This window comes from Mustela nigripes, chromosome X, assembly GCF_022355385.1.
Source record: "Mustela nigripes isolate SB6536 chromosome X, MUSNIG.SB6536, whole genome shotgun sequence".
NCBI classification, from domain to species: Eukaryota; Metazoa; Chordata; class Mammalia; order Carnivora; family Mustelidae; genus Mustela; species Mustela nigripes.
The window spans coordinates 110,583,346-110,610,403 of record NC_081575.1 but is presented as its reverse complement, the minus strand read 5'-3'; the positions used below and the strand labels follow the sequence as shown (position 1 = coordinate 110,610,403).

Genomic DNA, 27,058 nt, shown 5'->3' with positions numbered 1-27,058 from the left:
AACACACCCGGAAGGCAGCTCTTCTCAAATTCCAGCTCTCAGTGTTCCGGCACTGTCTGCTTAGGTAATCATCTCTGCCAACCATGGCCACTGTCATCATCACCATCATCCCCATCATTCCACAAACGTCCCTCGTAGAGAGGAACATCTCAGAGCTCACACAGCTGTGCCCACAGAGACATCTGCCTGGAATTGCCTGCTTGTCCCGAAAGCTGTCCAGGCACGTCAGGTTTATGCCTGGTTGCGAACAGCAGTGAGTGTCCTGGAACCTTCCGCTTCAGCCCCAGCAAGAACCTACAGTGACATCCAGACACCCTCCTCCTCTTTCTCTCTGGCCTCCTGGCCACTGCCCCCTCCTCTGGAAGGAAGCCTTGCTTCACTCCCTAGTGTGGGACAGTGTCTTCCCGGGGGCCCAGGTCAGCCCCAGTCTGCCCGACAACACTGCCCTCACTGTGGGGGTGCTGCAGTGAGACCAGCCAAGAGTGTGAAGGACACACCTCTTCCAGGCAGGACACCAGTGCCTCCGCCACGGCACGGAGCCGACCTGCAACACTCTGAATGAGGTGTAAGAAACCCTTCCTTCCACTGTTCTTTGTTCCCTTAACTTGAAGAACTAAACCCATCAAGTCCATTTCAGTATCTGCTGACCATCTGGACTTCCTGCAGTAAGAGGTGTTCACATACGGAGGACAGTGACACATGCCTGTTGCACGCTCATGACTGCCCTCTTAGGATCCTACCTTAGAGATACACATGAGCGCAGCTCTTTTGTGTCCTAAAGACTAACAACCTGAATGACAACTGAGAGGAAACTGGTTAATTACCGCAGGTCGTTACACAGAATAGTACTGGTTGTTGCAAAGGACAACACAAAATGCTATGTCCTGACGTGGAAATAATGTCCAGGGAAATTATTAAGGGGAAAGTAATAACAAAATCATGTGGTGGGTGAGAATATGAATTTTCTACACACAAAGTGAACTAATTTTTGTTGAATGTGTGTATACGCTGAGAACTTACAGAATAAAACCAAGCTTGTACCAGTTTTCTCTGATAAGCTTACAGAGAGTTGTTCCTTTCTTTGTTTTGGAAATGTTGATGTTTTCATTTTTAATGTTACTTTGTCCATTCAGAAATACAAGACGAGAGACTCAAATTTTTTTTTATGGGCCCATCACTGATTCCTCACTCATTCTTTGAAATCTTGGGTTATGGGTACTCAGAGGCAGCTGGACCTCGAAGCCAGGTCAACTTAGATGAAACAGTGGGTCCACTATTTTCCAGCTGTGGGCCCTCGGCATATGACCACCTTATTGGGCCTTCTTTTCCACAATCATCAACATGCCTCAATTCCAACCTCTGTGCCAACCCCAGAGCCACCATGGTGGACAAAATACTCACCCCCTTCCCACTTGGGAGTTGTGTCTCCAGCTGTATAACGAGGGTGACATTTAAGTCTACCGAGGGGATTATTATTAACGTAAACAATTCCTGGCACATAAAAGGGCTTTGAAAACTGTCCAGCCACATTTTTTTTTAAACATCCAAGGAGTATGACTTTGTTAAGTTAGGACAGGCTGCCTAGCAAATTGCTTCACATTTGTAATAGCTCACCAATGGAAGCTATTTCTTGCTTCTGTAACAGTCTAAGGTGGGGGCTATGGAGGGGGCGCTTCATTTCATGCAATGATCCTCCCCAGGTAGAGGGGACTCTGCCAGCTTCCAAGGTTACCCTGGGACTTTGCTCCAACCCAGCTAGCCAGTGGATGAGGAAAGAACATGGAGGAAAACCTGGAAAGTCTTTATGATTGGACCAGAGTACGCACATCATTGCCACTCACATCCTATCAGGTAGAACCTGGTCATGTGTCCACATGTAAGGCTGCAGGGGAGGCTGGGAAATGTAGTCTGGGGGGGTAGTCTGGGAAGATGAAAAAAACACGTGTGGGGGACTAACCAGCAGTTGCTGCCATGGTGAATGAGAGGAGGAAACACACACTATGCGTTTGTGTCTTTATTTGTGTGCAGCCTACAAAAAGCCAATATTCAAGGAAGTCTTCGCTCTGAGAAGTTCTGAAGCTCTTCTTTGCTGAGCTTTTAGTTTCCTTGGGGAACTCTAAGGGGATATCTTTTCAAACCTTTCTTTTTTACTATCAAGGTTATCCTGCAACCATCTGAGATATTGTTTAAAAAAAAAAAAAAAAACAAACCCAGCCCCCAGCTCTGACTTTCACAAGATTTGAGATGCTGTCAAAAATAAATGCCAACTCATCAGATTCTGTGTGAAAGAGATGCCAACACACATCTAACTCAACGTAAAAGCTGAAGACAGGAGCCTTGCTGTGCACACATTGTCACTCCTCTTCTCCCCAGGAACCTGGTCTGCCAGCCAACAAACCTATGGACTTGGCAGTAGGAACTAAGAGGGAGTATTCTTCCCCCTCAAGCTGGCCCTTTTCAGAACCAATACTTATGTGTCTGTCTATCTATCAGAAGCTTCCATTTTAATGTAGACACTCAGAAGGCTAGAGATTGAAGTCTACAGCTTGGTTAGCTTCTGTCATCTAGGAGATAGCAGAAAGCCCACAGATAACAGTCGCGATGAGGCAAGGTGTGTACAACATGTGTACTCATTCATCCAGTCATTCACCCATTTAGCAAGTTCATAGTGAGTGACGTCTCAGTTACAGCACCAGGGTTTCCGGTTGAGGACACCAAGATGGCATGTGTGTTCGCCGCATAGATGGGGAGTCAGCTCTGCGGATACACAGTCACAACACAATGAGCCCCGTGTGGCAGGGGACTCACAGATTACTAGAAGGCCGCCTGATTCTTTGCCATTTCTGATTCACTTGGCACAGAAGCATAAAGTTACCCATTAGAAACTCTCCTGTGCTCATTAGATGACATGACTGGAAATGCAAAAGGAAACATCCGGGACCCCCCAGGGGCTCTTTACTTATGCTGTCATTGGAAAGAGAGGTGGGAACAACATACTAGCTACAGATCTTGGATCCCTCCCAAGTACCGGGCACGGTGCATACTTGACATTCTTCTTGCCAGGCAAGTCTCACCACTGCCCGTTTTCCCAGTAACAACTCTGCCGCCCAGAGAGATGACACCTGCCCGGTGACAGAGTCATCTGAAGACCTGGGAAGCTGGTCTGTTTGACTAAAGGCTGGGTGCTTCACCTCTCACTCTCCACGTGGAAATTCAGGGAAAGCAGACCCAGCAGACAGCAGGGGGACCCATGGCTTCGTTGGACGTCTTGGGAGAGGCAGCAAAGGAAGGTGGAAAGGGGTTGGCCTCACGCATCAAGTGCTCACGTTTGGGATGTCAGGTGAGGATAAAGTCTCACCATTCAATCATTGCTTCGGCGGTACTTCCTAAGCAATGGCTGGGTACCATATGCTGTTCCAGGTGCTGGGAATATGGCAGTGAATGAGACTTGGTGGTGGGGAGCGTGGGGGGACAGTGAAAGAGGGACGAGCAAATATCCCGCAAGTTTTTGTCACAGGTGAGAGGTAATAAAAGAGATACCTTTTCATTCTTGATGCTGACAATTACAGAAATGTATGTTAACAGAAGTCGGGGGGTGGGGTGCGGGGAGCCAACTGGTGGGCAGTACCTTCCAAACTCCTGGGGAAGAGAAAGGAGTTAGGCGTAGGCAAGAAAGACCCTAAACGATAGGGACCAAAGTCACTGCTGGCGGTGATCTCTCGGTGGCAGGATTACAAATGGTATTTATTTGCTTCTTGTTGCCATTCTAAATTTATAAATTTCCTCAAGTAGGTATGTACTACTTTTATTGCTATAGGAAAGCAAAATTCACCAAAACATCAAAGGAAAGAAAACTCCAGAGAACCAGAACCCTCCTCTCCTGGCATTTAGGCAGCAACTGACAAGTCCGCCAGACAGGGCGATGCCTCACTCCAACAGTCACGCCGAGTGATATCTTATTTCAACACACTGCCTGATTCTTTCAGAATTCACTCACGGCAGCAGCCACCGGAGGAAATACACACTCATCACTGAGATATTAAGGACTGAATCCTGAAGCTTAATTTTTCATTAGGGCATTGTGCCATTTTTCAATTAAGATCGGTTTTTTTTGTTTTGTTTTTCGGAAAAGTGCTGATGTGTAAAAACCTCATTTCCTTCCTTAGCACAACCGGCCTATGGATTTCATTTTTAATTGATTTCCATGTGTTCCTAAGAGTGGCAGAGAAACTGAGCTGGTGAGCTGCGTTTGCCACCATGTTCCTGGTGCTGGAAAGGAAACTGTCGCTCTGGGAGAACAATGCTTTGGAAAAATCTGTAAAACCCAGTCGAACACACCTAAGGTTTGTATGAAAGGGCAGGCATTACTCATGGGGCTTTGACAGTGAGAACGGAGACTAAAAAGCCGACCAGCCCTTCAGTAATGAATGTGCCTGGATGATCTGGCCAGGTCTAATTTAGAAGCCAAGGAAGAATGTTCTAATAATGTCTCCATACAGTGGATTCATTGCATTATCTTTTTATTCAAAGCGTTCTCTGTGTTTTTGAATAAAAGAAGATTCCCACCAGCCCCTCCCCCAAATCTAGCAATAAAAATACCCTTGGTCAAACCAACAGGGTCCATGAGGGGCTTAGGTTCTTAACGTAAGATTCTGTTTCCGGCTAGAAATATTGTTTCAGAAGAAGTAATGATAGAAGGACCACAGGAAACATCTGTGTATACAAACAGGCTAGCTCACTAGGAATAAAAATGCATTATGTATCATGAAGGTCTAAATATTTTTATTAACACAGTTTGTTAAGCAAGAACTGAGAAATAAGGTTCCCTAAGAATCCCTCATCAAATGCATTCTTCAATATTTCATTTCATTCTTAGGAGAGAAGTAACTCTGAAATCTTATCTTAGATTTTAGCAATGAGTTTTCTATTAAAAGTTATTTCTTTTCCATCTCAGGCTGAGCAAAGCTCTGGGCCAAGGGGGTTAGGGAATTTGTTTCATAAAACTGACAGCTTGGCGAGCATTCAATCACTCGGCACTACACAGCCCAGGAGAACAAATAAGTCCTTTTCTGATGCTGCTCCAGACACATGACGAGGTATGTTCCATAGCTTTCTTCCCGCATTCGTACTGCTTGCTTCCTGCAGCAAGAAAAGGGGGGAGAAAGCACGTCGAGAGCTTCGACGAAGCCTGAGAGGAAGTGAAATTAATCAATCGCACTCTCATTTGTAAGGTGGGGAAAAAAAAAAAAAAAAAACCAACACAAGCTCGATGGCTATGCTGTTTTAATGGTCGTGACTGACCTTTTCCAGAAGGCCAGTACGTTCGGGGAACTCTCAGCCATTTTGTTGTCCTGCCTTCAGTGCTTATAGACACGTGTCTTTGCATGATCTGATAGCGGCTTTAATGGGCCAGATAAGGCAAGCGTGGTGGCTGTCTTTGGCAGAGGGGACACCAAGGGCAGACTCCTGGCTTACAGCCTGGGCATCGTCCTGGGCAGCACAGACCAGCCTGCCCCAAATCCTGCACCAGCAGGAACCCAGCTCAGAAACTTCCTGTTGAACAGGCCGAATTCACAGCAGCCGGAGAAAGGAAACCATTACAAAAGTTCTGCTCTCCCCCATAAAAAAAATTACAAGGATTTTTTTGAGGGGGGTTATTCATCCATAAGGCTAGGACTGAAAAATTCGGTGTGAGACACAACTCATCTATGCTGTTGAAGGCAGTGGGTACTGCTGGGGAGAGGTAATGGACAGGATGTGGGGAGGGGCTTCTAGGGGGCTGGTGTGCTCCTCCCCCCCCCCCCCCGTCTCCATCAGGGTGCTGGTGACCTGGGTGTGTTATTTCATGTGAAATAAAAACCCTTTTAAAATGCTGATACTATTATTTAAGCTTTTACTCACTATGTCCTTTATGCTTGGTTAAGAATATACCACAGGCGATTTCGTTGTAACTAACATCCACTCCTTATAAAGTGGTACAGAAGGGCGCAGAGAAATGACAAAGGTTGTTTTCACTCTCAGACTCATTAGGGGACAGCGGACTGTTGGAGGCTCTTTCCAAAAACCCAAGTGCCATTTGGCGCCCTTCTCGCTCCTTTACTACCTGAGCCATGTGGCCAGAAGAATCTAAACCTTACTTTTTTTCACATCTCCCTCTATATTTCCCTTTCTCTTTTGTTTCCCTGCACTGACCCTCTCCTTCTGATGCCTCTCCCGGTCACGGGTGTCACAGGTGCGAGGTGAGGGTTGTCACTTCACCCCTCTGTTTCTCTCTGCGTTTCTGGATGGAGCTGGAGGCTTGTACCAGGCCAGGCCTTCGCAGGAAAAGGCCATCTCATTAGCTTTCCATTCCAAGTGCCCCTCTGTCCTCCCTTTACAACATGTTGTCTGCTATTTACTGAGGTTTATTTTGCAAGAGAAATACTTGTGGTGGGGGGGGTGGGAAAGGGAAGCTTTTGAAGACAAAAAAATTGTCATTCGGTTTCAAAAGACTTATGAATAATGGAGAGCTACGGTTCCTTTGCATATGAAGATCCAAAGGGTCTACCGCTACAAATGATTTTGTGTTTTGCTGCTGTTCAAAAAAATAAATAAAGACTTTTTCTAACTGCGACTTCAAGGATGTAGGAACGTATTAAGGAAAGAAACTGTTCTCTCACCTCGGATCCAGTTTAAAATACTCCCACATCCGATTAAGGACCTGCGGGTCCCAAATGCTGGCAGAACCAAAGAATTTGTTCATTCACCTGAAATTCACCCAAAATGTTCCAGTGAATCCCTAGGGTTGGAAGGGGGTGGGGGGGTGCGCTACAAGAAGGCGGCAACACAGGCTAGTTTCCGGGAAAGCAGAATGGAGTTCCCAGGCTCTTTAAGAGAAGACTTTCATTTGGACCCAGATAAGCTGTCTGAAAGGGCTTGGGATACATTCTTGCCTTCTCCATTTCCAAGCCCCCTTTCTGCTCTGTGGCGGCATCGCCATACTGAGTCCCCAGGAAGAACTGAGTCTTCACTGCTTGGCCCGAGACAGCTCCCCTGGTAAGTGGAATGACCAACGCATCCCAGTTTGCCCAGGACTGCCCAAGGTTTAGAGCGGAAAGCCTCATGTCTCAGGAATCCTCTAAATCCTGGGCAAATGAGGACAGTTGGTCAACCTAGGAGCAGGCCACCCGCCAAACCCCTCTCTTCCTGCTGAGCCCAGTAAAGGCCTGAACTGGCAGGATTACTCCGTGTCCCCCACTGCCTACAAATTCTGGCCTATTTAAAGCACATGCACTTGGAAAGTGTATTTAAAGCTGCCAACTGAAGGTGCTCGGGCTGTTGACGATGTCTGTCAGGTTTTCCTTTTCTCCCCCATTTTTTGGCCCATTCGCTGTTTTCAACACACTCCCTTCAAGATTGGGGGCTCCAGATGATTACATGGGCCAATGTCAAGATTGTCTGCCCACTCGCCGGACTGCAAAGGGAGGGAGGGTCCGCATACTCAATCTCCCCCCTCTCCTGAGTTCCCTGACCCATCAGGGGGCCTAAACTACAGAAACCAGGGTGTTATCATCATTATTCTCTGTACCAGCCATTACCGAATCCCAGGGGCGGCCTCCTAAACACTTCTACAATCCAACCACTTGCCTCTGCCACTATGCTACTTCAGTTCAAGGTCACTGCTCTCTAGGATTACTGCAACAGAGCCCCCTTTTTGGTCTTCTTTCCCTCCTTAGCAGGAGGGAAAGACAAAAAACCCACCACAGAGACTAGATAACATCACTGGCCTCTATGAAACTGTTCAGGATCAAGTTCTTTTTCAAGGCTAACGAGTCTCATTATGATCTGGACCCCACCTACCTTTTCTGCTCAGCGTCATAAGCTCGCTTTCCTCAACTGTAAATGAAAGTAGTTATTTCTAAACATTACTCTGTGGTTTAAGTGAGAGCATGCATATTAAATTCTTGGCCAGGTGCTTCAGCTCCATTGTGGATTGGGAGAAGTTGAAGTCTTTCATGCCATCCACAGGAGTCATAAAAAGGAACAGGTCAGGGGTGCCTGGGTGGCGCAGTCAGTTAAGCTTCTGACTCTTTATTTCCGTTCAGGTCATGATCTCAGCATCCTGGGATCGGGCCCTGAGTCAGGCTCCACGCTCAGCACGGTGTCTGCTGGAGATTCTCTCTCTCCTTCTCCCTCTGCTCTACCCCTGGCTCGCATGATGGTCCCTCTCTAAAATAAATAAATAAATCTAAAAAAAAAAAAAAAAGAATAGGGCATTTGGCACTAGTCACTACAGAGATGAGGCAAGCAACAGATTTCAAGGAAGGAAAGCAATATCCCATACAAACAGGAGATGAAGAGCTTCATGTTCTAAATGTCCAAAATGGAGCTGAGGCTCAGTCTGGTGGACTGGAGGAAGGAAGGTCTTACCGCTGCTGAGTGGTGGAGACAGACACGAGAGGGAAGGGGGCGGGGCCCCACAGGTGTGCTCCGACTTGCTGAGCTCTCTCCCGGGTAGGTGGCCCAGAGCTAAGTGACATGATGGAAGTACTCAAAGCACAGGAAGTTGACATTTCCACCACCGATCAACAGGGACGGAACCCCTGCAGTAGCAGAAATGGGCCTTGAGTTCATGCCTTTGAAGACTTGGTTTTGGAAACACATAAACTGGAAGAAATGTGTGTGTTTGTACTTTTTTTGTATGAAGCAGATTACTACCAGCATCTAAGAGCTGTAGAGCACAGTGCCAGGAGCCAAGGAGGGCTGGGTTGTTAAACATGGTGATTAAAATGAACTTTAGGAAGTGCTGCCTGGCTCGAGAGACTGAAGGCTGGTTTGAGACCAAGCCACAAAAAAAGACACATGATTCCTGCTCTCCAAAAATGAAACAACTACAACAACAAAACAAAGAGAGAAAATGGCAAGAGGAAAGAACAGGCTCCATGGGAGAAAACACAGAAGATCTGTGCACACTTAGACCCAAAGTGATTCCATATTGCTCTTTTATTTTATAAATATTCATAAGAAAAACAGCCTAACAGCTACTTTCATGAGTAACCTCAGCTACTTCTTTACACCTGTCTCCCTTCCTTTCTCCCTTCCTTTCTTTTTTTCTTTCTTTCAAAAACAAGAACAACATTCTCAGCACCACTGAAAGCTAGATCAAGAGTCAAGGTCTCCAACATGACAGTCCCCTTTCCAGGGACCTCTCCAGGCCCCCTGGTCACTCACACTGCCTCGCCTCCAACACTGCCCCACGGCAAATAGCCTTTGCCCTCTAAAAGGGACAAAGGCTTTAATTAGGATGAAGATACACGGCTGGGGGACCTGGCTCTGTCACCTGTCCCTTCACCTGCCTCCTTTTTTTTTTTTTTTTTCTTTCCTACTTAACGTTTCTGCCACCATTTAATTGCAGAGAACAGTAGGCTGGACAACAAATACTCTTACATGTCCATACTTGCCCATCACCTGGGCGCTCAGACAATTCCTAGACATAGTACCTTTGCTTCACACACACACCGCCCCACCCCCGGCTTTCCATCTCCTCTCCCAAGGAGCCCCAAATTAAAATGAATGCATTCCAGAACAATTGCCAAGGGATCGACCAGATCTAACTGTGGCCCAAATAAAGCTGGGACTGGTAGAGGGCCAGGTCTCCAGGACAGCAGCAAGAAGAAAGCTTCTCCCAAAGGACCTGAGCCAGCGACCCCTGCTGCTCTCTGTGCACCAAAAGCGAACAGCGGAACCCCAGGCCATACCACTTTAAGATGCAGGAATTAGTCCTTAAGCCCAGGTAGATAATGTTCAACCAAAGACCCTGGCACCAGCAGCACCAGGGAAATTGTTAGAAATGCAAATTCTTGGGCCTCACTCCCGACCTGCTCCCAGGCTTGGTCCCAGGAATCTGTATTTTAACAAGCACTCCAGCTGATCTGAATGCACACCAAAGGTTGAGAACCACTGATCCCCGCAGGCCTCTGAGAAAGGGAGGGGCTGTGCTCGACTGGGAGTACGTTATAAGAAAGCTGGGAGCAGGACAGAAAGGCACCGTGAGATGGGCATTGTCCGGAGCTGCACTGTCCAAGACAGTAGCTGCTAGCCCCAGGTGGCAATTTACATTTTGAATTTTTTTTTGAAAAGAAAGATAAATATCTACAATCTCACTTAAATGTGGAATTTAAAAAAAAAAAAAAAAGCCAAACTCATAGTAACAGAGTAGAATGGTGGTTACCAGAGGCTCAGGTGTGGGGGGAAAGGAGATGTTTTTTAAAAAGAAAAAAAAAGAACATAGATGTGGTTGCCGGGGACCTGGGGGAGGGGACCCGGGGAGTTCGTGTGTAACGGGCACAGGATTCCATTTGCAAGATGAAAAGATTTCGGGTGGTAGACGCTAGCGAGAGTTACGCAACAGTGTGAATGTCCTTAATACTAGAGAACTATACACTTGAAATGCTGAAGGAAAAAAATTAAAAAGAAAATTAATTAAAAATAAAATTTTAAAGTCAGGTCTCAGCCATACTAGTCACATTTCTAGTGCTCAACAGCAACTTCCAGCTAGCGGTTACCATATTGGACAGCCAGCGTCCTAGCCTAGAGTGTATTTCTAGTGTAGAATGGAAGTTCTACTGAATCAGGTGGTATAGAATCCCAGATCCACTTTCTACGAGCTGTGTGACCTTGTATAAGCTACCACCCTCTCGGAGCCCTGATTCCTCTTTTGAGAAATAATACCCACCTATCTCATTAAGGGGGTTACAAAGCTGGAAATAAAATAATAAAATGTAAATCACCTGGACAATTGTCCAGGCTATAGTAGAAGCTTGAGAAATGATAGGTCATATTGTTGCTATTATGATTTTATGAGCAACCCCTGGAGATATTTGCTAATGGAATGGACAGTCTGCATTGGCTAGGACAGACTCCTTCTGCTGTGTTTCGACTCCAAGTTTCAGCGCCTGTGAGAGCGGCTCTATTTTCAGCAGCACGTCCTGAAGCAATACCCATTTGTCGGCCGGCTAGAAAGGTGGCCTCCCCATCCAGAAGCAGTACTTAAGAGACTTGTGGTAAGGCTAAAGTTCTTGAAGCCAGAGAGCCTCATTTTCTGGGGGCTTGCTTTCTCTCTCTCTCTCTCTCTCTCTCTTCCTTCCTTCCTTCCTCCCCTGCCTCCAAACACAAATGTCATAATCTCTGTGATGGTCCATTACGGCAGACTCAGGGCTTCAGTGTTCTTCATCTAGAAAGACGCCCAAGAGATCTTGTAACCTTCTTGCAGATCTCCTCCAGATAAGAAAACAAACGAACCCCCAGATAATTGTACACCTCAGAGGCATTATCCTACTGAAGGCCAGTCGTGAGGGCGAGAATGGACTGGGAACATGGGAAGAGGGCTTCATATGTGGAGTTTTCTTTTAACTAAAGAAACAGGGAGTCACGGAATGTTCTGGAGCTGGGGTGACAAGGCTAGAGAGATGCCTACGGAGAGGAACAGCGGCTGGGGGAGAAAGGACAGGAGTAGAGCCGACCAGTAAGGACACCGGGGCCATGCCTAGGGGAGCCCTGCTGAGGCTTGCTGGCTCACGCAGCAGTGGGCAGGGCTGAGGAGAGGGAGGAAGGTGGGTAGAACCTGTAAGAGCCGGCCACAGAGTTGAAAACACCATCAGGGATAAAAGGCCAGGCTCCCAGAGTTCAGGATGCATGCTCAGAAGCCACATCCAAGAAGCCAGTTTCCCCTTTCAAACTCCTCTGGAGATGCGACTCCGTGCTTCCCACGGGCTGCGGACAGAGCCAGCGGCCTGTGGCTGATGCGTCAGAAGAATCGAGTAAGGGAACTCAGAGCAAGACTCTTGCTCCGGTTGGTTTTTCTGGCTTCAGAATCCTAACAAAGGCTTCCCATCATAATGCAGTTAGGTCTCCTGGATGAGCAACGTTGGAAAGAATGGAGGCTCCAACATGAGCTGGACAACTTCCGACTTTGTCAAAAAAGATGTTAAACTGCAAATGTCAGGGACAGTCTTGATCATTCATAAAAGAGCCGTAAACACCAAGACAAGTAGGAAGGCCATTTTAGAATAAAGGGCAGTTCTGTGAAATGGACAAGTTTTGGCTTTAAGAAGGAAACTCACCACATTTTCACTTTTCTTTCATTACACTGTGAATGGGCAGAAATTCTGTCACATGCCTGGTCTGTGGGGACCAATGGTTTATGTGACATTCCGAAATGGTTCCCTGCGTGGTTTGGGCTATAAGAATCAGACTTCATGACCCCAGATCCAGCTGCCCGGCTTCTAAGAGCAAAAACAAAGCTTGAGGTTTCTTGGTGTGGGTGTGTCCAGCATGGAAAGGCAGGGCAGAATCAGCCTTTTCTTGCCCTCTTAAAATGCAAGTGATAAACCACAAAGGATCCTAGAACAAATGGTCTCGGATTGAGATTTTCACGTTCAATAATTTCATATTTAGTCTAGCGGGTTAGTGATTTTTTTTTCTTAAAAGGAAACTGCAGCCAGAGCTAATTGCTCAATCTGAAATATATCTGGACATTGTTTAGATGTTGGAAAGGAAACAGTGATGTTGGAGAGGTTTAGCAAAAAGAAGGGCATTAATTTAGAAAAAAAAAAAAGAAAAGCAAATGTAAATTAATAGAAAATGTAGCCCCAGATGATTTCCGTAGTGCTGATGTATACAGCCAAAGAATGAGCACCCTATTCTGTGCTTTCCTTGATATTTTTCTGATTTCTAAAATGTAAAAGGAAATTCATCAGCACGGGCTCAATCCATTCCCATCCATTGATTTGTTGGCCAATCAATGGCCATTGTAATCTGAAAAAAAGAACACCAGTTTCGATGAACCTTTCCAAGTGAGGCCGTGTTCAGCTAAGCTTAATAAAGAGAAAAACAGCAAGGACCATCTGGAAAACACTCTTCCGGAGTCGCGAAAGATAGTGGCAGCCTTTGCCCAACCTGCTATAAATAAGTGTCTCAGGAAAAAAAACACCCGATTTTCAAATCTGTTTCTACTTAATACAGCTGCGATGGAGTTTATTTAGCTTTTCCCTATAGCAGGAGGACTGTTTGCATTTTTATGACAAGGGTCTAAATGTGTTTCACAGCCACTGCCACTGCCATTAGTTTGAGGAACCACACACCACTTGGACCTGTCTGTTTGCTTCTGCGGCACACAGCGGTGGCCCCGGTGGCCTCTACGCCACGAAACTGGCCTCCAAAGCCCAGATTTATGATCCTGCTTCCTCTCCCAGTCTTGCAACCATCACCCAAATCCTGGCTGCCTACTCAGAATGACCAAGTGTCCTGGGCTACGAGTCAATTATTTATCTGCCTGGACTTGGCACGCCGTGGATGTCTGCCAAGCTCACTGCCTCTTCCTTCAGGACGACAAGGAAGGATCGACCTGCTCTCCAGGGGAGGCTAGAACTCACCCATGCAGGGTGTGCTGCTGGCTTGGCCCACCCCGATGTCCTCAGCTTTTCCACCTCTCCTCACTGGCGGAGCCTGACCCTCGGGATGCCTTCAGACACTCCTTGGGAAAGGTCAGTCGGCCTCGATGGCCGCACCATGACCCTGCCCGCACTGAGGTCGGCACTGAGCGCCGCCCATGGCCCATTGCACTCCAAAGACCGGCAGGACACACTGACCTCAGGATGCTTGCCTGGGTAACGTGTGACCCACCTCTCTGTTCTCCCTCTGGGACAGCGCGCATCCCAGTTCCATGTTTTAGCCCCAGGATGCCTCCCCTGAGAATGCTTAACCCTTCTCTCTAGCCTTTCAAGGGACCCTCCGAAAGAGGAAGGCTAAAGGCTTGTCCCAGCGGCAGCCGTCCCCCTGCTGCTGTTGACCACAGGCACTACCAGGTCTATCTGCCTACAGGGAACTGGGGAGGCTGAGAAGGACCACCGAGATCTGAATGCCCCGGCATCTTGAAAAATACCCCATCTGCCCACCACTGACATTCTCCCTCAACAGCCCTGGAAAACATAGACATTAGTGGCGGGTAAAGGGCTGCCACGATCCGAAATGAGTCTATTACAGGGTTACGCACAGAGCTCTCCCAAGTACACTAACGGGCTAAATTAATTGGTTCAGGCTTAAGATGCTACAGGAGAAGTGACAGTGGAGAGGGGGTAGGGTGGACGAAGATGCCTGCTGGCTTTGAAGGCATGCCTGGAATCAGGTGCGCATGAAAAAGAAATTAGGGAGGAATAAACCTGCTCTATGAAAAACCAGAAAAGCCCTTATTATTACAGTACCCCTACTTACCTACACCTTATTTAGTTGCCTGCCTTAAAAAAAAAAATCTCTCTGCTTATACAATCTTACAGACTCATCCACCAACCTTAGAGTGAAATCAGGCAAATGACACACCTCCAGGTGTTCATTCTTTGCCCCCATGAACAGTATATATAAAAGTCTGGGGGATAAACTGTGTCCTTTACTATTTCAAAATCAATTCACCAAAACCCACAAATTACTTATTAAACCTTGGTCTACACCAGTGTTTCTCAACCAGGGGCGATTTTGCCTCAGAGAGGACATTTGACGAATTCAGGAGATATTGTGGATTGTCACAACTGCGGTGGCCAGGAACAGTGCTACTGGCATCCAGTGGGTAGAGGCCAGACGGGCTGCTGATATCCTACAGCGCACAGACCCACTGACCCCAACAAGGAAAAATCTGGCCTAAAATGTCAACAGGGCCAAGGTGGAGAAACTATGTGCTAGATAAAACCAAAATGCTCAGCCTTTAATATTCATCTATTTGGCAGTCCTCAAAGGGAGAAGATGTCATTTCCCTTGACATTTAAGGTTGGTTTACATATACGTTAGCTAAGGACATGTTTATTCCTTTCCAAACAAGTGCCATAGGTTCTCAGTCTGGACCTAGGAACATTAAAGAAATACTGTGAGAGGGGTGCCTGGCTGGCTCAGCTGGTTAAGTGCCTGACTCGGTTTTTAAAAATACTTATCTTTTTGAGAGAGAGGGACTATGGGGGAGGGGTAGAGGAAGAGAATCTTCAAGCTGACTCCACCCCCCTCCCCCACTGTTGAACAGGAAGTCGGAAGTCCAACACAGGGCTCAACCCCACAATCCATGGGATCATGACCTGAGCCTAAACCAAGAGTCAGATGCTCAACCGACTGACCTACCCAGGCACTCCCATGTACCTGAGTCTTGATTTTGGCTCAGGTCATGATCTCAGGGTTGTGAGATCGAGCCCCACGTTGGGCTCTGTGCTGGGTATGCAACCTGCTTAAGATTCTCTCTCTCCCTTGCCCACTGCTTACATGCTCACTCACATTTTCTTCCCCCCCCTTTCTCTCTCCCCCTAAAAGAAAGAAAGAAATACTGCAGTGATGGCAGGGGTAGATAGGGTGCATTTTAAATGCATATTTCATCAGTCTAAATGGATGGAAATTAATATCCCATAAAATAAAATGATTCTCTAGTTATGTTCCATACAAAACCAAAATCAATACATCGTATTTTACTTAACCTGCAATTAGAGCTTTTTAAAAAAACGAAAACAAGGAAATGCCATTCTTTTCCATTTCTTGCTAACTGGGTACACATTTCTGAACATGAGGCATAGAAAACAAACAAGCAGACAAAAACCTTTTTTTTTTTAAAGCAGATTTTTCCAGAGCATAAAAAGCTTCCTGAATCATTCCATTTTATTTATTGTAGATTCAATCATTCTTAGTGAGCAAAACTTGCAGCCCATTCTCTTGGTTATGCCTGCCTGGCTTTCCAAATGCCCTCAAAACTGGGATGATGAATCATATACTTTGGCCCCACTGTGTCAATTAATAGTAAGCGAAGAATCCCACACAGCCAAGACAGGACTTTCTGCCTGATGTTTCTGTGTATGTGGGAGCGTGAAGTTGGGACGGAGTGGGGGGGGGGGGGGGGCGTCCTTCAGCCAATTGTTTCCAGAGCGTCTTAAGTGCAGGTGTTGAGATTCTCTTAACTTCCTTCAGTTCTAGAATATTCTGTGTGGCTCTACGGTGCCCCTAACATGGGGGTGGGCTTTCTTCAGGAGAAATGCAGGTTCCTAGAGTTGGCCTAGAGCTTCCAGGCTTCAAGTAGGAAGGAAACAATGGCTTACAGTTATACATCATGACCCTACCAGGCCACCATTCCTTTCTCTGAATTATACGGCCAAAGTAGCCATTCGCACAAAAGTAAAAATAACAACAACGACAAAAACGCCCCCAATGCACCCAGTCTTGGCTGCCAGCAAGGCCCGAATCTGCTGCTGAAAAAGAGCAGTTGCTGCAGTGCAGCTGGAGGAGCTTTTCCAGGGAACTGGTAATACCCTGGCTGTTAATGAATTATTTTTCGCCAGAATGTCGGATTCTTCCTGTGCTCCAGTAAACAGTCTGCGTCTGCCATGGGAAACAAAACCAGCTCCTTCCGAGGAGCTCAAGGAGGTCAGCCAAGGGTCCCCTATGGGGGCAGCCCCCTCAGGGGCCAGAGCCACAGGGCCTGACCTATAAATCACCACAGCCCCAAGTTCATTAGTCCAGCCTTTTCCATCTACTTGGGCCGTGCCCATCTCCCAGGGAAGGGCCCAGGAAGACCACAGCGCTGGCTGGGAGCCTCCCCCCTTCCCCAGCAACCGTCCCTTTGTCCGATTTCCTCATCTGCACCACCGTGGTGTGTGAAACTGGGCTTCCTTGCATTTATTCTGTCTCTATCAGAGAAACTGTATGTATCTCCTTGCTCTTGTTTTCATCAAGCTGTCAGGAAATCACTATGTGCATCCTCTTTTCCCCTTTCCTTTCTATAAGATTGGCTCCAGCCCCAAATAACCCACTCTCACCATTAGGGTGCCTACTTGGGACACTCTTCTCCAAGCACAAATCCCCAGGAAGGATACTCCTAGACAAGGTGTTCAGGAAATCAGCTGCTCAGGCAAGAGACAGCTCTCCACTAGATAAAGATACCAGCCTGGGGGGGGGGGTGAGATGGCAGAGAGGAGAGGAAAGGGGTCACTTCACTCAAGCCAGCCCTGCCCGTTCCCAGCCCTGCCTTGCTGTCTGAGCTCCCCGAAGTTTCAGGAGCCCACACTCCTCGGGGGAACCTGACCGACCAAACATGTTAATGGAGAGCCTTGATGAGGCAACTCCCCTCCAAATAACACCTTAGCTACCGAAAATCAAAGTTGCCCGAGACCAGGCTGCCAGCCCGTGCCTCCCATCTGCCATGGAGACAGAGGGTCTTCATGTCCCCTAAAGTACCATGAGGCTGAAGGCACAGGCTGGTTTCTCTAGTTGGCTCTAGAGAAACACTGCCTAACAGAAATAATATGTTGTCACTTTTCTGGTAGGCACATGAAAAAGAGAAAAAGAAACAGGTGACATTCATTTTAATACTGTAACTTATTTGACCAATATAGTCAAAATATTATCATTGCACCACGTAATTAATATAAAAATTATTAATGAGCTATTTTGCATTCTTTTCTTTTTGTACTGAGTCCTAGAGATCACGTGCATACGTTATCCCGCTGGCGCTTCCTACTCTGGACTAAGCCACCTTCCGACTACGAATAGCCACATGTGACTTGCGGCTACTGTAGGAGATGGTGCAGATAATGGAACATTTCCATCATCGTAAAAGGTTCTATTAGACAGTGTAGTACAAGACCAAAAAGCTGTGGGAAGAAAGAGTGACAGGTGAGAGCAGGGTGAGCCATCAAGTTCCTGGAGCTAAGAATTAAAGCAGAAATGGGAATGGCAAGGATTGGGATATTCTAGAAGCCCAGACCTACTATTAAGGGAAGATTAAAATGGGCTTTTATGAGAATCCCAGGGCCCATGCCTACATTGTGGGGGGGGGGGGATGCCCCACAGCAGTGGGAAAGCCAGCAAGTATAATAATTGGTCAAAGCATCTCTGGGTTGAGCCGCCCCCATCTTAGCTCTTCTGATCTGCTTCAGGCAGGGGCTGGGGCAGAAGATCGCCAAAGTCACGTATGTTCTTTCAATAACAATTCTGGGTTTGCAATCTAATTTGGTGAAGCAGATAAAGAAACATGATCAAATTATGTGCGCCTGTGTTTGCCCATGTATGTGTGTTTGTGTGTGTGTTCTTGGTTGGAGAGGGAAGGAGGGTCATGTGCAAAATCCAGAAGTACAAATGCGACCACCAAAATCACCTCCTCGCCAGTTGCCATCAGAACACAGGAGAGGCTGTGTTCAAGAGGCTCATGAAAAAAGGTGGAGCCACAAAGGAGATGCTTTGGGTCTAGAAAGAATAAGATGATGGGCATCCAGGCAGATGAACAGGTGAGAGGAAGAAGTGGTAATCTTATCTCCAAAGACAAGAGCTGCCAACTCTATTGCAAGGATGGCACCCTGAACCCCAAATCAAGCTTAATTCAGAATCCCATGCAGGCTTTTGTACAGGGGAGAGGATAATTAGCCAACTTCTGCCCTCCATGAGCCTTGAGAGCCTCATTCTCAGAGGTCCCCTGATCAGGGAGGCAGCAGAATCACATATGGATTCCAAACCTGGTTCTCCCAGTGGCTCCAGAATTTCTAGCGGGTTAAAGGCTACCATCTTGTTGGAAAGGGACTAAGGGACTTGTGTACATGATGCATGTGCGTGGTAAGATCTCATCTCATTTTTATTGAGAATTTATTTATTCGAGACAGTTTAGAGTCAGAAATACTTTACCCATCCTTCGGTCCTTCCATGGAGAGCTAATTATTTAATCTGTCTAAGCTCAGTTTCCTCACCTGTAAAAAAGGGAATGCTCTTGCCCATACCACATAAACTTGTTGACTTGGACCTACCACAAGCTAGAAATGGAGCACGACACCAGGAACTCCAAATCCCCAAGCAAAGAAAAAACATCTCTGGATTTCTCCCTGCTGAGTCTCCCTTGATGATGACTTACAGCTGCCTCCCCCCCCCCCCCACCATTTGCTCCATCAGTTCCATCACTTAGTCACTCAACTCCTGTTTATTAAGCAACAGTTGGGCATTGGAAATTCCAAGATGACAAGACACAGTCTTTCCATCTGAAATAGTCTGGGACTATCTGGGGTCTATGCACTTGGCATGTGAGCATGTACCCTGGCTGACTGGGTTGCCCCACTGGTAGGCTCCCTGCCCCCAAGCTGGGATCCACAGTTTTTGAACATGGAGGGGCTGAGGACTCTGGCCTTTGGGAGAAATAAATAAGAGACTTGGAAGAGGGGTTAGAGGGATGTGCTGCTCCTTTAATTCATAACCACCAAAGTCGGGACTCAGACACACGACTGGAAAGTTCTCTGAGCCTCAGATTCCTTATCTGGAAAATCATGCCTCCATCACATCATGGTTTCCCACATGTGAAGCGTTTGGCAGACAGAGGACAGCGACAAATGTTAATTCCTTTCCCCTGCACTACCCTCCGCCCCCCAGATCTAAGGTTAGGGAAGGAGCCAGAGAACAGACACTGGCTCTTTTCTTATTATACATTCAGAGCATGCTGTGTGTGGAGATGGCCACATCCAGAATAACCTCCATTCAGGATCAGATGGAGTTGGGGAGGCCAGTCCCATCTAGCTTTCGGGGGGCTGCAGCTAGGGCTCTGTCAGCTCTGTCACCTCATCACACACCTCTTGCATTTTCTTTTTCTTTCTTGCTTTCCAGACGCCCTGTCTCAGAGGCTGTTTTCTGGCTACAAGACTTTTTATTTATTTTCGAGTTTTTGCCCAAATGCCCACTGACCAAGTTGTTATACTGGTGACTGGCATCACCTGGAACTCTGTTTTCTCATTTTTTTTTTCCTGAGATGGGCAGGTTTTCTGGGGCCAAACCTCAACAGCAGGACGTCTGGTGCTTCTTTGCTTGATAAAGGACCACCCCCATGTTGCATGGGCTGGTGCCAAGCTCCAGTCTGACGTGGCTCACCGTGCCCGGGCTGCCTTGGAATGCCTCTAGTAGGCATCAGTCAGGATGAGACACAAGTGGCCATTTGTAGGATATTTAAGGGGGGGCGGGGTGTGGATTCGGGGTGGGTAGGTGGCCTCTTAGGGCTTCTAAGGGGCAGGGAAATTGAGATGGCACCAGCTGTGTGTTTTGTGCGTTCCAGCCTACCCCCGACTTCTGAAAGTGGCACAGCTCCCCCTGCTCCTCTTTGAGAAGAAAAGGCAAATGACAAAACAGTGGGGCAGGGGCCACAATGCTGCCCTGGTGAGTGGCTCCCACCCGCTAGCCTCCCCAGAGCCCCCTCCCACACTGCCACCCCTCCGCTGTACCAAAAGCACATCACAATACACTTGCAAAGTTATCCCAAGTCTCTTGGTCAATCAACAAACGATTCTGAAGACTCAAAAGGAGGAAGAGAGGCATTTAGCCCACGCTGGGAAGGACCTGCGAGAAGCAAAGCAAACCTTGCATGCAAGGCTAAGAATTGTTTTCTCCCTGCTGGCTGCTTTTCTCTCTGTTCTAAAGAGAAGCTTCCAAAATCAGCTAAATAAAGGGGTCACACCAGAGGATGAGAGATAATGCTAAACCAACAAAAACAAAGACCCAAATGAAACAGAGCGAGCCATGAGAATCCGCGGTTATCAAAACTTTGTTTGGCCGTATCTATTTATCATCGCTGCACACCCGGGCTCTGCGGAATATCATTCTGTTGATGTCACTTATCCTCAGCAAAATATTTACACGTCCTTAAAAACGCCAGATGAGGGGGGCTGGCGGCAGGGCGCCCCTCAAGCCCCTCCGCGGAGGTTCTGGGCAGACCGTGAGATGCGGGCACGACAGGGGGTGGCTCCAGCGGGCACAGGTAAGAGCTACCGACAGTTCCCGGAACCCGGCCACCCAGGAGCTGCGCTCCGCCCTGCCCACCTCTCCCCTACCTGACTGCAAGCAGCAGCACACACCCGTCCCCCCCCCCCCCATATGGTGTCAGCGCCTCCTCCTCCTCTCCCTGCCTTTCTCATTGATTAAGTTCTCAAACCATTGTTAAAGCCGGGTTGCTTTTCCCTGGAAAACTGGGCTGAATTCATTAAGCTTTCCCCTGCCACAAAAGGAATATTCATAAAAGTTTGGCAGGCAAAAAGGGAGGCTGACTGCATGCCATGGGGTGGGTGACAATTCGCTCCTCCAAAGCCACCTTCTTCTTCCGTGCCCCATCCCTCTCTCCATCCATCCGTCGTGCCCCAAACCTACTCCAGGGACTTCTGATAGGGAAACACAAAGCAGCAGCTGTTTGGCAACATTTCTACCCCTCGCCGGCAACTGTGGTGGGATGCCATTTCCCCACCCAGGCGGAGCTTATCCTGAACAATAGTCGGGCTTTAAACGGCAAACAAGCAAACACACAGAGCACAACCCCAACCCCGAAAAAGCCAACGCCGAGGGAAGCGGTAACTCCCTCCGCAGCAAAAGGCACCGCTGAAACGCACGCAAAAACGCTGCGAGAACGCTGCTCGATGCCTAACATGGCAGAAAGCCCGAGCTGGTGCGGCCACCCCGGGTCTGGGCATTGGGGGGCACGAAGGCTCCCGGGACGCCGACGCACACTCACCGGGCTTCGGGGGGATGCGGGGCTGGCCGAGCGTCACAAAGACAAGCCCAGCGCGATCTGGCAAAACCCAACTTTCCACCCGGCTCGCCAGGGCCGCCAGATACGTCAACAGAATCCATCTTTCGAAGGGCCTGGAAGGCGCCGGGTTTTCCGGGCCGGGGCAGAGCGGCAAAGCCGGCGGCGGCCCGGTGCGGTGCCCGGGCGCGGAGTCCGCCGCGCGCCGCCCTCTGTGCCGGGTGCCAGCGCTGGTGGCGGCCCGAAACCCACTTCGGGGCCCCCGCCCCGCCGGCCGGCGCCGCCTCTCCGGACCCGCCAGCCAGTGCGCGGCGCCGGGAGCAGGAGCGGGGCCCGGGGACGCCGCACGGGTGGCGGCCTCGGGCCGCGTCCCCGCCCCCGCCCGGCCCTCCCAGCTGGCCCCGGCCTCTGGGCGCCGTCCTGCCCACGGGAGCAGGCCCCTCCCCGGGCGCCGGGCCCCGCCAGGCGCGCCCAGCCCGGCGCGCCCCCTGCGTCCCGGTGGCAGGTCCGCACGGGGAGGGCGGGGGAAGGGGACCCCGGCCCGCACCGGGCCACCGCGGTGGCTACCTTGCAATTGCGGCCGCCGCCTCCAGGAAGCCAAGGGGTGGTCGCGGGTGCTGGAACTCTCCGGTCTGGCGTCGCCGCCCGCCGCCTGAAGGGGGTGCGCAGCGGTGGGAGCCGCCGTCGCCGCTGTCACCGAGCCGCTGTCGCCGCCGCCGCCGCCGCTGCCGGTTGTGCGTGAGTGTGTGTGCGCCTGTGTCCGGGCGAGTGTGTGTCTGCGTGCGGCGCCCGGCCTTTACTATATACACCAAGGGGTGGGAGGAGGCGGGGAAGGGGAGGGCTTGGGGGAGGTGGCGGAGGAGGGGGAGCGGGAGGGGGGCGAGAGGGTACCCGAGGAGGCGGCGGCGGAGGAGGGACAGGTGATCTCGCCCACGGGGAGGGCGTGGCTGTGGGCGGCGCAGGGTGTTAGGAGGAAGGGGCGCCCAAGGCTCGGGCCAGGGGAGGGGGGAGATGGACATTGGGGAGGGCCCGCGGAGCGGGGATCCCGCTGCCAAGTGGCGGGCTGGGGACCATTCCAGACCCCAGGATGAAGAAGAGCGAGAACAGAGCCCCGGAGGAAGGAAGTGGCTGGCTGATGGAGGCAGGAGAGGTGGGGAGGGCCCAGCGATTACCTCCTAAAATGCCAATGTGATACAGGTAGAAGATCCTTCTCTCAAGGTGTAATATTATTAAAGGCAAAATTAGCCCCACGGACAGAATCTAATTTCCACAAACTTGCCTGAGAGGTGATTTGTTTCTTAATCTAACATTTCTTAAGCACTTGGTGTTTTGCCAGACACCAGGGCTAAGACCTGGGGTTACAGCGGTGACTGAATATGATTGCTAATTAGTAAATAAGTAGTAAGTATTAGTAGTACTATTGGTCATTTAAAAATAAAATAACCTAAATTCTATAAATGTTTTAAGAGAGCGAAGGAAGCAACTGCACTGGTTGAATTAATCCTTACAGGGGTAAAGATTTTTTTTTTTTTTTCCTGGAAATCAAAGCAGGACGAAGGTAGTGGAGAAAGAATGGCAGAGCTGATGTTACTTTAATCAGAGCAGAGAACAGTCTGGATCCAGCTATGCTTTGCATGTTCAGTCCTCCATCTCAACAGCGTGACTAGTAACCATGACTTCCCTCTTGTAGAATTTGGGGTGGCCACACAGAATGTGAAAGACCTAGAGAGCAGCCTGGCAAGTTTATAATTAGTATGGGAACCTGAACTTGTATTTGAGAGGTTCTGGTCAAACCCTGTTGTGTTACAAGCATAATGTGGTAGAAATCGGGGCCACATTATGACTTTTGTGGACAATTCTGCCTTTGTGATTTCCCCTCTCCATTAAAAAAAAATACCTAAAAGTGATATTTTATAGTTGTATTGGTGTAAAGACAAATGTATTAATGTTATGTGTTAGTACATTTCCTTCAACCTAGAAGATCAATTTTTCTTTTGATTTTAAATGACATGAAAACATTTCTGTGGCCTCTGAAAAGTATTGTGAGCTACATGCACAGTGCCCACTGCTTGTAAGAAAGAAGTAAGCTCTGGTGGTACCATTCCTTGATTCTGAATTTCCTCTTTTGCGGGAAAAAAAAAAAACCAGTTAAATTAAGAAGTACTCAGTTGACATAGAGGCGGAAAGACACACAGTGTAACTTTAAGAATTGATAATAAGGAATATCAACAGAAAGTACCAGTTCCTACTTGTTTCGGTCAGGCTCTTGGGGTCTTAAATCAGCTTCGAGTCATTAATGATACCTGTGGAAGTATTTGTCTGTGAATGTGTCTTCAACCATTCCAGTAGCCAAAGACTTCCTCTAGAGATCTCACAAATGTTTGAATCCTTGGATCAGGTATATGAGGTCTGTGTTGCCAGGACTAAGCCTGAATACAACTAAAGACACAGCTGGGCAATTATAATTGGGCAAGTTCATGGATGAAAGATCCATAAAGGTTTTGTGTGTGCCGAGGGGGTATGTGTGTATAAGGTAGGGATTGATACCCTGGAAGGCAATTACTAGCCTATTTCTTTTGTTGGCCTCATCACAACCCTGAGTTAATGTTTGATCCTTGCTGGCAGTACTGATTCATATTTGCTGCTCTTTGAGGGGCTTGTGTTTTCAGGAGAGACTATATTGATTCAGATTAATGCATAATAAACAGGCATTATGGTTCCACAGAAGTGTACAGTGTCACCCTTCTGTATTTTCATCGTGACTGCCGTTGCAGAGAGAAGGAAAACGAAGAAGTCCATAATTATAGAGCAGGTTTGGATAGGGGAGGAGATATCTGGGGACAGAAATAAGACCTTACTATGGAAGAATCGTATTCATATAGTTAAAGGGATGCCCAAGAAAGTGGAGGGAAGAAACAGTATGCCCAAATAGCGGGAAAGAACCCCCCAAAAATCTTCCAGGTCTGTTCAGGATGATTTTCTAGATGTCTGATTTTAAAATTTGGTGATTTTAAGTAAGGACTCAAGAAACTTCCCATCTCAGATCTGAATCTTTGCTCTATACCTTGCTTTTCTAACATAGCATCTCCTCATAATCTAGTTTTTACATACATGTCAGAAGGATGATTCATTTATTTATCCATTAAACATCTATTAAGCACCTGCTGTATGCCAGTCACTAAGCTAAGGGCTATAGTTAGAGAAAGGGTTAACATATGGTTGCTGACTCCAAGGAGCTCAGAGGCCAATAAACGAACTGCTAACAATACAGTGTGATACTATGTAGTGCACGGGGTTTTATCACATCGACTAGGTGAGCCCCAAAGGGGGGGGGGGGCTAGCCTTGTGTTGGGAAAGGGCAGAGAGTGGTATGGGGCAGAGCAAACAGAGGAGACTGCACAGACATGGCGATAAGAGCTGAGCACTCAGAAATAAATGGGAGCTTTTCAAAGTAAGGGAAAGACATTACAAATGAAAGGAACCGCAGGCACAAAAGCTCAGATGCAAAGCACATTCTGGAGGCTGCAAATATTCTGTGAGACTGCGGTGGAGGCCCTGAGAATAATTGGGGGGGGGGGGCTGGAGGGCAGCTGACAGCCCTCCTCTGTCGTCTGTCATGTAAAGGAGTTTCTTGCACTCAAGGAAGGCTTTAAGCAAGGGATGACTGAGAAAGATTTGGGTGGAGGAATGCTCCCTCTGTTGGTAGGTGTGAAGGGCTGACCGGAGGGAGTGACGTTGGCAGCAGGGAGAACAGGTGACAGGGCCTGTGGCAATGATCAGGGCTTGAATCCTGCTAGGACCAGCGGAGATGAAGGGCAGGACCTTGAGGCCAGTTGTACTCAGGATTGACAGGACTCAATGACGGAGGGCACGGGAGGAGTTAGGGTAACTGGTACCTGGCTTTCTGGACTGGGTGATGGGGTGGGGGTGCGGTAAGCACTGAGAACGACATCCTGGGAAGAGAAGCAGATTTGGGACTGGAGATGATGAGTGCTCTCTGTCCCCCAGAAGCAGAATCCTGAGGCAAGGATGCAAGAGCGGAAAGTTGATCTGGAAGTGAAGGGAGGAGGCCCTCAGGAAGCGACAGCTGGTCAGGATTCTCTCCCCTCACGTTCGTGCTTGGGGCTCTTAGTCTGAAGGAGCTTCAGTACCCCTTACCTACTGCAAGTCTTACAACCTCCTTTTCCATGTGGAGGAACAGGTGGATGGACTGGGCTGGGGGCCGTGTGTCACCGGAGGCTACCAGCGTTTGTCCAAATGAGTGGAGAGCCCAGGACCTGCGAAGCGAGAAGCCAGGTCGCATGAAACGAAGTAAGAGCATGTTTATCCGCGGAAAAAAAGACCGGAAACAAAAACTAAAGCCGGGAGAGAAATCTGAAGTCACGCGGCATGAAATAATAGGCAGTGGATTTTGATTAAGTGGAAAATAGACTCCAATTTGGTTTTGGAGAGCTAAATTATTTTGCTGGATGGGAAAATACTGGCAGCAATCACACGAGTGTGTCTGAAATACTGGCCCATAAAGGACCAAGAATAGGCCGGCTCAGAGATGACCCCACGCACCCCAGCCTTCTGACGGGGAAAATGACGTTCGGTAGAGAAACACACATGCACACGCGTGTGCGCGCGCGCGCGCACACACACACACACACACACCCTTTACATAAGCCAAGTCCTCCTCTCTTTCCTCTCGTCTTTCCAGGTGCCAGACTTGCCTTTCCTTTTTTAAAAATTTATTCACAAACGAACCAGATTGATCTCTCGGTAAGAAAGGGAAGCTCGTCAAAGTGGCCCTGGGGTGTCGATGAGCGCTGACAATCAGACTATTATCCCAAGCACTCGCAGCAGGTACCTGCGGAGACGCTCCCCGAGAGCAGTGGGAGACGAGGAGCCGCGGCTCCTCAACATCCCATGCCGGGCGTCCCCCATGCCGGGCACTGTGGCGACAGCAAGGGTCCCTCTCCGCCATCCCTCGGAAGAAGAGCCGCGGGGGGCTTTCTCAGCGGCAACCCACGGGCTGTTGGGAGCGATGACCTCCCTCACAGACACACCCACGGGACCGGGCCAGCGCGCAGGTCACGGACAGACGGACGCGGGCCGCAACTTCACGGGGAGCCACGCCCCCAGGTGACGGCGTGCTCCTGCCACCCCCTCCCGTGCCGGGATGGCCCACCGGGTTTGTCCCGATGCCCGCATGGCCAGTCTCTCCAACGTGACTGACAAGGTTTCTCTTGCTGTACGAAGCTCCGGAGGTGAAAGGCCTCGACAAGGTCATGCATTTTGGGAGAGCGCATCAGTGTGTGGCACGGAGTGGACTTGAATCGTGCTGTCTGTCCTCAGCTGAGACGATTCCTCCGATCAGTGCACTGTAGGAACAATGTCACAGAAGGAGGAAACAGAATGAGAGTAAGGTGTCTCTCGCTAGGACGGCTAGCAGTTTTCGTCGCTGTTCTTTGCCTTGGTGGCTCCTGGGCCGGGTCAGCATCGGAGCTCTCGGGACACGACTCACCATCAGCCCCTGCC

At 48.8% G+C, this 27,058-nt stretch overlaps 1 protein-coding gene across 2 annotated transcripts in view; it reads right to left on the bottom strand.

The window, feature by feature from the left end:
- Nucleotides 1–22,322, bottom strand: part of RAI2 (retinoic acid induced 2) — a 58,970-nt gene extending 36,648 nt beyond the window's left edge. Inside the window, exon 1 of one of the 2 annotated variants that reach the window (XM_059386150.1) lies at nucleotides 22,103–22,322. The gene's annotated coding sequence lies outside the window, so the exon portion shown is untranslated. Of the gene's footprint in view, nucleotides 1–21,520; nucleotides 21,734–22,102 lie in introns of those variants that run through there. The other variant, XM_059386149.1, reaches the window with a different exon arrangement.
- Between the last annotated feature and the right edge of the window lie 4,736 nt (nucleotides 22,323–27,058).